The sequence below is a fragment of the Protopterus annectens genome, chromosome 1.part1 (assembly GCF_019279795.1).
Source record: "Protopterus annectens isolate FY-2018-M chromosome 1.part1, PAN1.0, whole genome shotgun sequence".
Taxonomy (NCBI): Eukaryota; Metazoa; Chordata; order Ceratodontiformes; family Protopteridae; genus Protopterus; species Protopterus annectens.
Window position 1 is genome coordinate 1,848,136,051 of NC_056726.1, and position 16,057 is coordinate 1,848,152,107.

Below are 16,057 nucleotides of genomic sequence, written 5' to 3' on the forward strand. Positions count from 1 at the left end.
GTTCAAACTATAATGGCTACTCAAAGTGACTCTTCCTTATCACTTTCACTCTGTGTGAAAGAACAGTCAGCACAAATATGGTTAGTGCCCTGGGGAACATCTGATGTTGATAAAGGTACCAACCAATTCTTCATGCTGAACTCATACAATACTAGCCTTATGCCTTTTTTTGAAGTTAACTGCAAAGTCTGCAAAGCATTTCATGTGTTGGTTATTAACCTCAGCAGTCCTGCATGAAAGATGGTCAATCACCATAGAACACTGCCACCACCCCATTGTTTAACCTTCTAGGCTCACTAATTAAGCACAAAATGTTGATGTTAGAATCTGGCACCTACTGCATGAATGATCCAGAGAAAGATGGAGGAATTTTTACTGGTTTGTTACTCCACAAAAGTAGACTAAGATGCACAAAGATGACAGTGGCAATACTCTAACACACAGTACTATCATCAGTACACATTAACACTGTACACACATTAAAACCATCAGTCCAGACATTAGATCCACAGCAACACCATCAGCACAGAGAGATACTGGATCTACACTAGCATCATCTGCACAGTTAGTGAATGTATTCACTTACAGTTTAATGATGTTTATTAGTACCATAATACCACTACTCTTTCACTAATGAAATATAGTGGCAATACTTCTCATTTGTTGCACAATACATACTTCTAGTTAAATCAGTACACTGGTAACACATTTTCAAAATTATTGGGTAATAAATTGCTTAAATCTAATGCTAATATTCTAAGTCACGACACATTACTAAATTGCACTGAGTTTGTAGAAAAAATATAGTACTAATATTCTATTACAATAAGGTATTCAAGTCAATCTATATATATATATATATATATATATATACACATATATATATATATATACATAAATATATATATATATATATATATATATATAAATATATATATATATATGGTTCCCCTTCAGAAGGTCGAACGGCTGAAATCTTGAAATGCATATAGTCGAGACCATATGCTCGAAATTTCAGAAGCTCGACCGTCTGAATGGGGATCGGCATACAGTGCAGAATGGGAGATTTCCCTTTCTGCGTGGTAGTGCGATCTCGGAGTTGGTATAAATAAGTAGCGGGGGGTGTGAGGGGTGCAGGGTGGCTTGCCCCCCCCCCCTGCAGAAACATTGTTTTGTGTTACATTGCTTTTTTTTCCCCTTTCAGAAGGTCGAGCTTCTGAAATTCGAGCATGTGACTTTGGCCATATACATTTCGAGATTTCAGCCATTCGACCTTCTGAAGGGGAACTATATATATATATATATATATATATATATATATAAAGTAATCATAAAAAATAAAGTTATAAAGGAAAAACATTGTAGTAACTTGGTGGTAATATTCTGCTCTAGATAATTAATTCATCTTCTTATTTTTCTTAATTGAGCTAGCCCAACTAAGCTGAGAGAGTCCCCTTTCAGTTAGGGCCCCAGAAGAAAAGCTCCATCTTTAAGTTAAAAGAAATAAATAATTATACTAATTGCATACTGTTAGAAAAATTTGTATTAATGTATATGTTTAGTGCTTATTAAGAAATAAGAAAGATATAATGCATTTTATTCTATTAATGTTATGACAAGAAAAATGAATTCATATGAAACTGCAAGAAGCTTTTGGAAACTGCAGTGTGTCTTTTTGCAAGTTGGCCTCTGACCCCAGCAGCTGCTAGCTCAGCAAGAATTAATGTTTATGCTTCTCACAAGTGATTATCTGCTGGGTCAGGAAATTAAATGTGTGAAATAATGAGAATCTTCTGCTCTTTTCCGCCTGAGCAATCAACCTTGTATATGTTACTAGATAACGCACCGGTTGCAAGGAGGAAGTGATAACATGTAACAGGGAAAATGTATTGAGAATGTCAGCCTGGTGGGTTAATACTAGTAAGAAATACTATAAAAGTTGTGTTCTTCCTGTTTCATTCAGACAAAATTCTGTACTTGTACGTTTTTTGCCTCCTGGTGTACACTAGTAAAGAACCTGAACCTGAACCTCATGTGTATTGATCTTTTTATTACAGTATTTTTTCATTTAACAGATTGGTCCTTTGCGTACCGGAATCCCTCAGAAGCTGCAGATCAGAGCATAGCGGTGGTCGAAGTCTGCATGCAGGAGGATACCGAAATGGTTCTTCTTGAGTGAAAAGACCTCCGAATGAATTGTCGTTTAAAGAGGCTGGCCACTTTCTGATCTGTGGCTGAAGAGCGGATCTCCACTGTGAACTGTGACTGCTCAATACTGGATCCTCAGGTAGGGAGACTTTTTGCCTTTTTTCTGTTTTAGATCAGGAACTAACTTACAGTAAATATTGTTTTTTTTGTCATATTTGTCATACAGATCAGGGACAAGAAAAATTACTGTTTATTTGGTCATAGATCAGGGTAACAGAATAAGGTAGGCAGTTATTCTAGATAAACTGTGAAAGGAACTGAAGTTGTGGTACCACGTGGTAAAAGGGTTATGTAACATTTATTAACATGGGAAATCAGTGCACTAAAACATCACGAGACCCGCCCTTAACCGAAGACGCAAAATATATGCAACTACAACATGCAGATAATGTTAGATATTATGCAAAATGGGTTAACAAATATGAATTTGATGGGAAATTAGACAAATCTTTGCTTGTTAAATTTCTTAAACAGCTTAAAAGTGATACAAAAGGTCAGGCAAAGAAACAACGGCAATTAGGCACTCCTCAGGCACACAGGTGGATTGAGAAAGCAAACCGTAGGGAGCAAAAGAGTAATAATTCAAAGGCATTGTTTTTAGACAGAGAAGATAATAATATAGTAGTAGCAATGGCTCCTACCTCCTCCTCCCCCCCCCACTCCCTTTTTCAGGATATGAAGCGGGTGGACAAGCTGGTCCACCTCCGCGGTATCCTGATGTCTCATTGAAACCAAAATTGTTTGTTAGAGATCTCATTGAAACTAGGTCCTGAACACGTAAAACACAGGGGGACATAGAATCGTATCAAATGGAGAGAAATTTACAAGCTGAGAGTGAGGAAGAAATATGTCCACTTATAGTGGTACCAAATCCTCAGGCAGGACAGGTTGGACAGGACCCAACCCTCTTGGTATATAGGCCGTGGACAACGGAGGATATCCGGAAGGCTACTGAGGGAATTCCCCATCCTAAAGTTAATTTTACAAAATTCCAAGAAGATTTACAAGGCATGAGGTTAAGTTACCACTTAAATGGGGAAGAAGTAGAAAAAGTAGTTAGACAAATTGTAGGTCCAGATTGGCACATGATCTGTGGCACCTGGAATCCTCGTAATGCAGAATTTAAGCGACTCCCACATAGTGACACAGAACTTGACAATAGAGTAAAAGGCCTTACAGACCGAATCTCTAAGAAATGGAAACCTAGAGCAGACTGGACTTGTATTAATCAATGCATACAGCAAGAAAATGAAACAGTAGATGGGTACTATGCCAGATTATTAGAGTGCTTTAACAATAATAGTGGCATGACAGTTTCTGAAAATCAAACAAATGATTCCCCGTATGAACAACAATTGAAAAATGCATTTTTAAAAGGTTGTATTGCACCTATTAGTAGCTTCATTACGAAGCATATGATAGATCATCGAACAAGTAGGTTACAAGCCTTACTTGAATATGCTAGACATGCTGAAAGACATTTTAATAGCAAAAGAAAAGAAAGCAAGTCTTCACTGCTGAAGACGGAGCTGAAGTTTATGTATTACAGTCTGGTAAAAAAGGTAAGAAAAATGCACAGGGAAATAAACATTCTGACAAATGGTCAGAGGACTTTGAAAAAAGGAAAAAGAGAGGTGAATGCTTTAAGTGCGGGAAGAAAGGACATCTAGCTAGGGATTGCAAACAAAATAAGAAAGTAACCACAGAGGATAAGGGAGATGAGGACTGACTATATGATGGTGAAGATATACCATACGAGAGTCAGAAATCATCAGGAAAAGACAATAAAGAAAGAACAAATGTACATGTGATAAAAGGAGTAGAGGAAGTGCAAGTAGACATGGAGGATGAAGAAAATGAGGTTTTAGATTTAGCATTATTGAGCCTAGAGCTCTACCTAGCAGACACAAAACCGGAAGTTACACTTCTGGTGGAGGGGAAGGAAGTTAAATTCCTGTGTGATTCAGGAGCGGACTCTGATACACCCCTCCAAGTTACCGGAACATTCAGAATCACCTGATTATATATTAGTGAAAGCTGCAAATGGAACCACTTTCTCATGATATAGCAATAACTGACCCTGTTTCAGGGATGACTCAAAGGAGTAAAATTGTTGTTTCTGCAAAATGTCCAGTGAACCTATTAGGTAGGGACCTTATGCAGATATTTGGCATAGCAGTAGTTCCGACTAGGGTATGGAAGCACAGCGACAAATGGATACTTTTGTGGTGCGACCGGAGGGTGAAACTTTTTACTGGTACAGCCAGGACTTAGTTACGACTGGTCCAGGGGCAGTGACTGAGGAACTGATGAATGTAGCCATCAGTAAATCCCCCTCCCTTGACACTGACAGACAGCATTTGTTGCATTGCACTCTGTATTACTGTAGCACACCAGGACCTGATAAGGAATATGAGCAAGAATTGTTCAGAAATCATGCAAACAGATTAGTGTTACGTAATCTGTACTGTGATACTGAGGGAAACAGTGTTGTTAACTGTTCATTACCTCAATAATTCGGTGCACTATACAAATCTAATCGATTACCACATGTCAGTTTAACTAAGAACAAAAATGTAAAATGGGCAGACCTAGGAGAAAAGGTAACGAGATGGGAGAAACAAACTGATTTAGAATTATCAGAGCAGGGAATAGAGAAACAAAAACTGAATTGGCTAACACAAGCACACCCAGCTGTACACTTGCAGTCTAGCAAGGACAGCTGATTAGTATTCTTATTAGAAGAAGAGGAGAAAGCCTTATGTAATATACCAAAGATTCTTTGGTCAACAGGCAAGTCAGATGTAGGACTTATTCGAACAGCAGGACCAGTTACTATTACACCAAAGTCAGCATTCAGACCACAGAAGAGACAATATCCTTTGAGAAATGATGCAGAGATAGGAATCAAACCTATAATAGCAGCATTACTTAGAGAAGGAGTACTGGTAGAATCTCCTGATTCACCATGTAATACACCCCTATTTCCTATTAAAAAGGCAAATGGGGAATGGCATATGGTTCAGGACTTACAAGCTGTAAATAATGCAGTAATACCTAGAGCACCTGCGGTGCCAGATCCACACACTTTGTTAAATGATTTGAAACCTCTCCAGAAATATTTCTCTGTGGAAGATATCAGCAATGCTTTCTTTTCAATACCTATACATCCTGATAGCCAATATTGGGTTGCATTTGCATTTCAGGGGAAAAGGTATACCTATACTCGACTACCACAGGGATATTGTGAGAGTCCAACAATAGTCGCACAAGAAATGGCTAGTAATTTGGCGGGATTCACCCCACCGGGGGGTAGTCAAATTCTGCTTTATGTAGACGACATCTTGCTAGCAGCCCCCACCCAGCAGCAATGCAGGGAGGATACCATAGCACTGTTACAATTCTTAGCAACACAGGGACACAAAGTAAACAAAAGCAAACTACAGCTTTGGAGAAAACAAGTTAGATACCTAGGATATGTAATATCCAAAGAAGGTAGAATACTAGATGAGAATAGAAAAACAGCGATTTTACAAGCACCCAAACCAGCGACCAAGAAGGAAATGATGTCCTTTCTGGGAACAACTAACTTCTGCCGGAGTTGGATACCAAACTATGCTTTGGAATCTGCTCCACTGACCGACCTCATATACAAAAAGCCGATGGCAGCACAGGATTTATTACAATGGACACCTGAAGCAGAAATGGCTTTCTGCAGGTTGAAGCAATTAATAACTTCATTAGTTCTAGGATTACCAAACTATCATAAACGTTTCTTTCAAACTGTAGACTGTAAGCAAGGATATATGACATCAGTGTTGACACAACAACGTGGGGATAAGCAACACCCCATAGCTTACTATTCATCACAGTTAGACCCAGTGGCATGATCCTTGCCCCACTGTGTGCAAGCAGTGGTTGCAGCTGCAATGGCAGTACAGGCTTCAGCCTCAGTGGTGTTATTCCATCCTCTCACACTGAGAGTGCCTCATGCAGTCACGATAATTTTACTGCAAGAAAAGGTAGCTTATCTTTCTCCTGCTAGACATCTTTCCTGTATGACTATACTGTTGAGCCAACTTCATATGACAACTGAACGATGCACGACATTAAATCCTTCAACTTTGCTCCCAACTCCTGCGGATGGCACACCACACAGTTGCCTGCAGGAAATTGAGCAGAAAACATTACCCAGACAAGATCTCACGGATATTCCCTTGCATAAGGCCGAGGTGACATATTATGTGGACGGCTCATGCAGAAGGGGCCCTACTGGGAATAATCTAGTGGAGTATGCAATAGTTACAGACACTGAAACCTTAGAAGCCCAATCCTTACCACATAACTTGTCTGCACAAGCAGCAGAATTGATTGCCTTAACACGAGCTTGTACCTTAGCAAAAGACAAATGTGTAAACATATATACTGATAGTCAGTATGCTTTTTCTACTGTACATGTTTTTGCACAGCAGTGGAAAAATAGAGGGATGATAACATCTAGTGGTAAACCAACTAATCATGCACAATTTATTTTAGAATTGTTAGAATCTATTCAGTTGCCTACTAAAGTAGCTATTTGCAAATGCGTAGCTCATACGAAACAGCAGGACAGAATTTCAAAAGGTAATGCGAGAGCTGATGCAGCTGCGAAGCAAGCAGCTTCAGACTCAGAAACTTTACTTTTAGACGAGGAATTACAACCCTCTGAAATTTTAGACCTAGAAATGTTAAAAACAATGCAGACGCTTACTACAAAAGCAGAGAAACAAAAATGGGAAAAACAAGGAGCAATCCTTGAAAACAGGCTGTACATCTCCAAAGAGAAAAAAACTATTTTGCCATCTAATTTGTTTAGATATGCAGCTTTGTTGAGCCATGGGCAGTGCCATGTCTCAAGAGGGGGGGTGGTACAGTTAGTAAACCGAATATTCCAAACATATGGATTCACAAATTACATTAAAAAATTTTGTGCGGCATGTCATATTTGTAACAAACATCATGCACAAGGGGCATTTAAACCTAAACAAGGAAGTTTTCCTACACCGCCATATCTATTCCATACTATTTGTATGGATTTTATAGAATTGAACAAATGTGATAACAAAAGGTATTGTCTTGTCATTGTAGATATGTTTTCCAAATGGGTGGAAGCCTTTCCGACTAAAAACCCGGATGCAGCAACAGTGGCAAAAGCTCTCATAAAGGAGATTATTCCTAGATTTGGCATACCGGAAAGGATCTATAGTGACAATGGTACACATTTTGTGAATCAGACCATACAATAATTGGGATGCTTCTTTGGGATTTCCCTTAAGAACCATTGTGCTTATCACCCTCAGTCTGCAGGACTGGTGGAGAGGCACAATGGAGTCCTTAAGAACAAACTTAGAAAGTTAGTCAGCAAAACACAGAAGAACTGGGTGCACTGTCTGCCTCTGGCGCTGCTGAGTATGCGAACAGTTCCAAATACAAAGGGTTTAACTCCTTTTGAAATGGTGTTTGGGAGAGCATATTATGTACCTCAGTGGAAAGCTCTCATGCCTGCAGACCAGGAGGCTGATAGTTCACTAGCTAGTTATATGAGGAAACTGTTAACAAATAAATCTCTCTTGCAGTTTAACTCTTTTTCAGATAAAGAACAGACCAGACCATTGGAAGTGATTCTAGCCCCAGGGTCCTGGATCTGGGTGAAGGTAACAAAGAGGACGAATTGGGCAAGCCCGAAGTGGGAAGGACCGTACCAGGTACTGCTGGCCACGCCTACTGCAGTCAAAATAGCCGAAAGGTCATCTTGGATCCATTTGACACACTGTAAACCGGTAAAGAATTTTCAACTTGATAAAAACATTGTAACTGTTACGCAACAAGAACAAAATGGCCAAAGATAAGAATTCAGACCAACCTCAAAAATGTTGCATAATCATATTATTGAGCGTACACTTGTTGACTGTACTTTTGACAATTTTCTTTTTGTTGTGGTTTTTTCATTTCTCAACCACACAAGTAAAACTGGATAAATGTGATGAGACATCCATAGACTGGCATCCAAACTTGAACACATACCTAGCAATTAAACGTGTATATGCTGAGACTATGAACATTTCAAATTGCTGGGTTTGTACAGCTATACCAACAGCATATGGAGGACTACTAATGTCCGCTGTTCCTTTAGGGATCAATGAGACTTGGGAGAATTTGCTTTTTGACACAGGAACTGTGAGATCACAGGATAAAATAGCATTGTATTTACCTGTTAACACAAAAAGGGATTGTGTGTTTTTTCAAGAATGATACTCTCCAGGTGGGCTGGAGTAACTGTAACATAACAATATCTTATAAATGTTATATTAAGACTAAAAGTGGGGGTACTGTTTGCAATACTAACTATGATTCATATTTGAACTCAATGAAAACGACATTGAATGAAGTACAAAGAAACCCTGTTTTGATTAAACAATTGTCAATCATAGATAAGAAAATGTTTCATGCAGGGTTGGTGAGTATTAGCACTAAAGTTGAAAACTGTTATTTTGTGTGTGGGAAAAAGGCATACAAATGGCTACCTGAGAATTGGTCCGGAAGTTGTTTTTTGGGCTACCTGGTTCCGGCCATACGACACACTGCGGAATTACCTCTGGGTAAAATACGGAATGTGAGAAATGTTTCCAAGAAAACCAAAGATCTAATCGAGAAACCTGTGAATCCAGTAGGGCGAGTTGAAGCAGGTTGGAAAGACCATAATTCCGTGAAGGACAAAGACAAATTGACTCATACGGACTTGAGTGACAGTGTTATATCTTGGGCAGGTATACTCCCAGCGTATGGTGCAGTCAAATCAATTTGGGAGCTGAGAAAACTGTCGAAACTTCTCGAAGTAATGAGTAATGCAACTTTTTCTGCTCTTGAATTAGTGACTGATGAACTGAATGCCATGAGAACTGTTGTGTTGCAAAATCGGATGGCTCTTGACTTCACCCTAGCGGCGAGAGGTGGTACGTGTGCGCTTATCAAAGAAGAATGCTGTGCGTACATACCAGATAATAGACATGAAATTAATAACCATCTGGAGGTGATTCAGCAAGTGTCGGCCATGACCAAACCAGGCCAAAACCCTCTGATGGATTTTTTCCAGAATCTGTTTGGGGGGGGGGGGTTCCATCCTAATGAATATTCTGATTGCCATTTGTGTGGGTTTACTCCTATTAGGAGCAAGTGTTTGTTGTGGAATCCCCTGCATGAAAAGATTAATTAAAGATTTTATAGATATGTCTGTCTCTGAAACCTTGTATCAAGACATTGAACTTGAGGAATTGGTTCCAAATGAAATTCTCCTTGAAGTCTAAACTGAATGACTCTCTTAACTGCAAGTCCCAAGTGGAAGAGGTTAGGAGAAGAAATAAAAATCATTTAAACTTCTGAGAATAGAATAAAAAGTATTAACGGGGGGAAAATGTTAGAAAAATATGTATTAATGTATATGTTTAGTGCTTATTAAGAAATAAGAAAGATATAATGCATTTTATTCTATTAATGTTATGACAAGAAAAATTAATTCATATGAAACTGCAAGAAGCTTTTGGAAACTGCAGTGTGCCTTTTTGCAAGTTGGCCTCTGACCCCAGCAGCTGCTAGCTCAGCAAGAATTAATGTTTATGCTTCTCACAAGTGATTATCTGCTGGGTCAGGAAATTAAATGTGTGAAATAATGAGAATCTTCTGCTCTTTTCTGCCTGAGCAATCGACCTTGTATATATGTTACTAGATAATGCACCAGTTGCAAGGAGGAAGTGATAACATGTAACAAGGAAAATGTATTGAGAACAGTATCTACTATTATGTTTGAATTAATTTAGAACCTTGAGTGGAAACTTTTGTAAAAGAGTATTGTAACTAACCAGGTGGCTAGCAAGACCACGTTGTTTACTACAAAAGTTTTTAAGCAAAATGTAGTATCAGCATTTTAGATGAATAGAATATTGTAAGCTAAAGTGATGTAAAACCCCTTGTGACTGACTACGTCAGCCTGGTGGGTTAATACTAGTAAGAAATACTATAAAAGTTGTGTTCTTCCTGTTTCATTCAGACAAAACTCTGTACTTGTACGTTTTTTGCCTCCTGGTGTACACTAGTAAAGAACCTGAACCTGAACCTCCTGTGTATTGATCTTTTTATTACAGTATTTTTTCATTTAACACATACAACAATGTAGAAACAATAAGGTTGGGTAATAATTACATACAAAATGGTAGACACATTAATAAAGATATACATATTTACATTTTAATTTGGTTGTGTATGCTATTTAAGGTGTGCACAGAGAAGCACATAAAATATTAGTACTTTTTGAGCAGTATTAGTGCAGTACTGAAGTGGCAAGGTTAGAGATAAGCTACAGCAGAGTGGTGCGAGGGCCAGCTTTTGTAAGATAGGTATTTTCAGTGGAAAAAAGAAAGCAGTAGTAGTTAGTTTAGACCATTATTGATATTAGTAGTTTTAGCTGATAATAGGAGTGACAAAATAATATTTGTGCAATTATTAACACATTAGATGTTCATCATATGGATCACTGCTACAGTAGCCTTAACTATATGGGTTATATCCTGCCAAGGATATTACAACTGGACAGCTTTCAAAGCCACTGGGCACCTTCCATGCACCCAAACAGCTAGATATTTGAGATGAATAAAAAGATATTTGGGCACCAAGTCCTTTAGAGCTTTCCTGCGGCCAAAGATTTCGCTCCTCTGGGGTGTTCAAGGATTGACAGTCAACTTGTGCTATTCCTTTGCTTAGCAGATAAGCTCTCTTTGGGAAAAAACATGTTATTTTATTTTAAGGGGCTGGCTAACTGTCTTAAAGTGTTTTTTACTGTGTTTTTCTTTTTCTGTGAAAAGAGTGACTTTTAAAAACTTTAAATTTTTAGCTGTTGCTGCTTGTTTTCCCTGGGAGAGATGCACAGTTTTCAGCTTTACTATGGCATAATCTGTTGGTCCAATGGCTGGTCCTTCACCCAGCCACAAAATGAACAAGATAAACAAACAGCCTTTACCAGCACAGCAGGCTAGCAATTTGCCTCTGCTGTAGGTGGATGACTCTGCTGTGGCCATTAGTTGTACCTTAGAACACTCATCTTTTATCCTGTATCCCTCTGGTGTAGCACCTACAGCCACTCCGTACCAGGGTTTATCCACATTTTCTGCAGATATTGAGGTCTCCTTAGTGGCCAAGGGAGAACACTCTTGTTAGTCCCAGGAGAGGGAATAGAAAAGGCTTCCTTGTTTTGTCAGAATGTTGTGTTCATCCCATGGGATGCTGCAGCTACCGATAATAAAACTATTGCCCCCATTTTTCTTAACAAAAATTAACAGAAAGTCGAACATATCTACTTCATCCTCAAATTTCTTTGGACAAAAGTAATTTACTGGGTTTAGCTCAGAGATTAATTCAGGCTACTGATCCTTCTTAAACTAGTTTCTGGTAAAAGAATGAGGGATACCTGTTTTCTTGAAGAGATTCATGATTCTGAATCTGGGCAAGAGGAGGAATGGACAGATATGGGTTTTCTCCTCAGATTTCTAATTTAGACACAAGTGAGCTCAGTTTTTGATTCTTCCTGGGGGGGTTTCTCTTTCTCTGAGAGTATTTCCAGAATGTGCCAATATCTTCAGTAGGAGGGCACTCAGGTTTCTCATTCCCTCAGAAAATACTATGAGTACTACATACTGAATTTCCAGAACCTTCACCTATTCCTCCAGTTCTGTCAGCTTTGGCAAATGTATGTGTTACTGCTTGCAATTCTAATGATAGCCAGACAGCTGTCCTTAAAGAGGCAGATAGGATGTAAAACTTTCCTCGGTCTTTTAAGTTTTTATACACTCTTCCCAAACCGTGACCTAGCAGCTATAGCTTTAGTTAATCCAGCTGCTGCTAAACATTTACCTAACTCCAGTTGTACTCTTTCTGACAAGGATATGAAGATTACTGATAAGTATAGGAAAAATGTGTATGTTTCTGCAACTTTGATTTTCAGTATTTTGAATTCTCAGTCTCATATGTTATAGGTTGTTCTGATGCATCATTAAAGTATGAGGAATGTTCCGTCTGCAGTTTCTTTGTGTGAAGAAAAATCTTCTTTAAATAATTTAGTTTATTCTATTGTAGAAGTCATTACTCATTATTTGCAGTGTGTTTATGATTTAATAGATACTTCTTCCAGGACTATGGTCACTAGTACTGTTTCGATGAGGTTTGCCTGGCTGTGTTCTCAGAACTTTAGCTGATGTTAAAAATAAGATTCTAAATTCTCTGTTAGATAAAGAATAAGTTTTTAGCCCCTCGGCTGCAAAGGTAATCAAAAAGTGCGATGAAGGAGGTATATTGACAGGGAATCTCTTAAAATGTTTAGCCCTCATTTTCCAAATTTTCTGAGGGAATTCTCTAACCATTCATACAATTTTGGCAAAACCAAAATAAACATTGTCTACTAAATTCAGGTAAAAAGAAGCTTAAGAAGAAATGGCAAGTGGTTACAAAAGGAATTCAGGACCCCCACCCTTCAAAACCAAGAACAGTCCAGCAAGTCACAAAGACTATTTAAGGGACCTTGTCTCTATCCCCCACCAAATTAGAGGGAGGCCCTTTCCCCTTCCAGAAAGTCTGAATCTCCACTTTTTTCTTTGACAACAAATAGTTTCAGACAAATTAATTTTGACGTTCATTTATTGAGATTGCAAATGGCAGTGCAAGGAAATTCCTCCTTTCCGGGAGGTAATCCCTTATCTACCAGACCAGACTCTTATTTCTACCTATCCTTGATCACATGCTTTCCCAGTGAGTGATAGAACCTCCTTCTCAGGTGGGAAAAGGTGTCTTATTCAAGGATGTTTTTAGCACCAAAGAAAGAAAATGCGTGGAGACCAGTTCTGTGTCTATCTTTTCCAAACCTGTTTGCAATAGTGCCCAAGTTCAAAATGCTGTAATTTCACATCTTGTTACCTCTTCTTCCTCATTCAAGTTTCCTGGTAACACTAGAATCAAAAGATGCTTAACATCCCTATTCATCCCGACTTAAGGTATTTCTAAAGGCTTTATACGTCTGGATCAGATTATCATTTCTCTGCCTTACCCTTTGGACTATCCACTGCACCAAGAGTGTTCACAAAGTGTCAAGCTCCAGTGATAGTTTATTGCAGACTACAGGGTATCCACTTTTTTCCATATTTAGATGACTTGCTTATCTTTGCAGAGCCTTTTTCACACTGGGATTCCAAGAGGATATTCTAAAGTCTTTTTTGATTCCTTCACACAGGATTGTGTCCGTGGGGTGTCTGCTAGACACTACAGTTTTAACAGCTTTTCTTCCACAGGAAGGTTTTCCATCTGCATTTCTGTCACTGTGAGGGAATACCTCAGGAGATTGGGTTTCATGGCATCTATGATTCTCCTGATACCAATGGCAAGACTCCAAATGCGAAAGATACAATGCTATCTGAAGGCAGCAAATATCCTTCAATCCAAGCCCCTTTCTCCCTCCCTGGTTCAAAGCAGTCAGTCACCACAGACCTCTCAGACTTTGCTTAGAAAGCAGATTCAGGAGGAATAAAAGTGCAAGGTGTGTGGAACACGAAGGACAGATGCAAGCATATAAATGTAAAAGAGATGCTTGCCCTGATCAAGGCACTCAACTTTCTGAGTCATCTTTGGACCCCAGGACTTCACTAAGTTGTTACAGATAATATCACATCCATGTAGTGCATCAACAAGCAAGGGGGAACCAGGTCATACCCCTTTTGCAGGTTAACCATGTTAGTTTGGGATATAGTTTCACAGCACAATCTCACTCTTTAGACATCCTACATTCTGTCAGAGCAAAACTATGTAGCAGACAAGCTGAGCAAAACAAGGGCAGACCCTCACAAATAGAAACCTAGATCAGGGTTCTTCCAAGATTTGATCCATCTGTGCAAAGTTCCTCAAGCAAACCTGTTTGCCTCTTCTCTGAAAAGTCAGCTCTCAAGATTCTGCTCCAGGATTCCATGCAAGAAGGCCTGAAAGATAGATGCCTCTTTTCTTTTCCTTGGGCAGAAATGTTTCTGTATGCTTTCCCACCCTTTCCACTGATATCCAGGGTACTTCTGAAGATTCAGAGCAAATCCACCAAGATCTTTGTGGTGACTCCCTTCTGGCCCTTAGTGGTTTTCCCTTCTTTTAGAAATGGCAAGGGGCAATTACCACAAGCTTCCTCACTGAACAGCTCTACTCACATAAGATCAGAGGTGTTTGATACGCCCTGACACCAATCAGCTTCAGCTGACTGCCTAGATGATAGAGTCTTAATTTCCTTTACTCACCTTGTTACTGATGGAGTACATCAGGTACTAATGGAGACAAGAAAGCCTGCTACTAGAAAATCATATATTAGCAAATGGAAAAGTTTTTCAAATTGGTACAAGCATCATAACCAGCACCCATTCAAGGCTAGTTATTCTCTGGTTTTACAATATTTGAGTGAGTTATTATCCTATGGCCTTTCCTACTTCTCCATTAAGGTTAATTTATTGGCCATTTCAGCATGTCTGCCAATGGATCCTCCTCTTCCAATTCAGTCTCATGTCAAAATGTTTTTGAAATGGGTTTTGCATATGAGGCCTCCAAGAAAACCAATGACACTTCCTTGGGATCTTAATTTTGTGTTAGAAAAGCTAACACTTGCTCCATTTGAACCAGCTTACCTGACTGACTTGAGCTTTTAACATGAAAAACATTTTTACTGATTGCTCTGACCTCTGCAAGAAGGGTATATGTGTTGCAAGTCTTTATGGTGAGTCAACCCTATCTCATTTTCCACAGGGACAGGGTTTCTTTTGAGAACTAATCCTTCTTTTATACCAAAAGTGGTATGCAAGTTTAATTTAAGCCAAACTATCCATCTGTCCGTGTATGCTCCATACCTTGGATGCCCGCAGACAACTTAAGTACTGTCTTGACAAAAACTAAATCTTTTAGATTTTTGGATGTTCATTTCACACAGAGGTAAGAAGAAGGGATGACTTGTGTCAAAGCAGACTATTTCCAAATGTTTGTCTAAGGCTTATCTTTTTTTAAATTCAGCACAACAAATCTATTTCAGGTAGGGTCAAGGCCCATTCTACTAGGGTCTTGGCTTCATCTATGGTTTTTTGGAAAGGGCTGGATTCTATGTATTCTAGAAGCAGCAACTTGGTCATCTGTACCTACTTTCACAAAGCACTATAAGCTTGATTCCTTCTCTAGGTCTAGATCAAGCTTTGCTAGGACCATTGTCCAGGGGCTCCGGGACACTTCTCATTCCACCTCCCACATGTTTTAAGCTTGGGTAATTTACCAGTATAGCTAAAGCTACTGCAGCAGTGATCAATATTATGAACACAGTACAGTCATGTAAGTAAACTTACCATAACAGTAGATCTTTGAATGCTCACTGCTGTGGTAGCCTCTCCTTCCATCTCCTGTGGGTTTTTGGTATGTTGATTATGCCAGGGTGTAAATTCTTATTTTTTGTTGTTCCTAGCATTATCATGTCAGGGCTCAGCCTCTGTCTCCCTGTGACCATGAATGCTCTGAATAGCTTGGTGTCCAAACCTGTCTTTTTAGTCAGCTCAGCTCGAGCTGACTAATGGTTTGAGTGTATACATGGTGCCCTGAAGCTTTTGAAGCTGTCTGGCGGTTATATCCTTGGCAGGATATAAGTCATATAGCTATGGCTACTGCAGCAGTGATCATTCAAACATGTACTATTATGGTGAGTTTACTTCCATAACTGTACTTTCCAGGAAGATGTTTGATTTTTTTCTTTTTAACTTTATTAAAA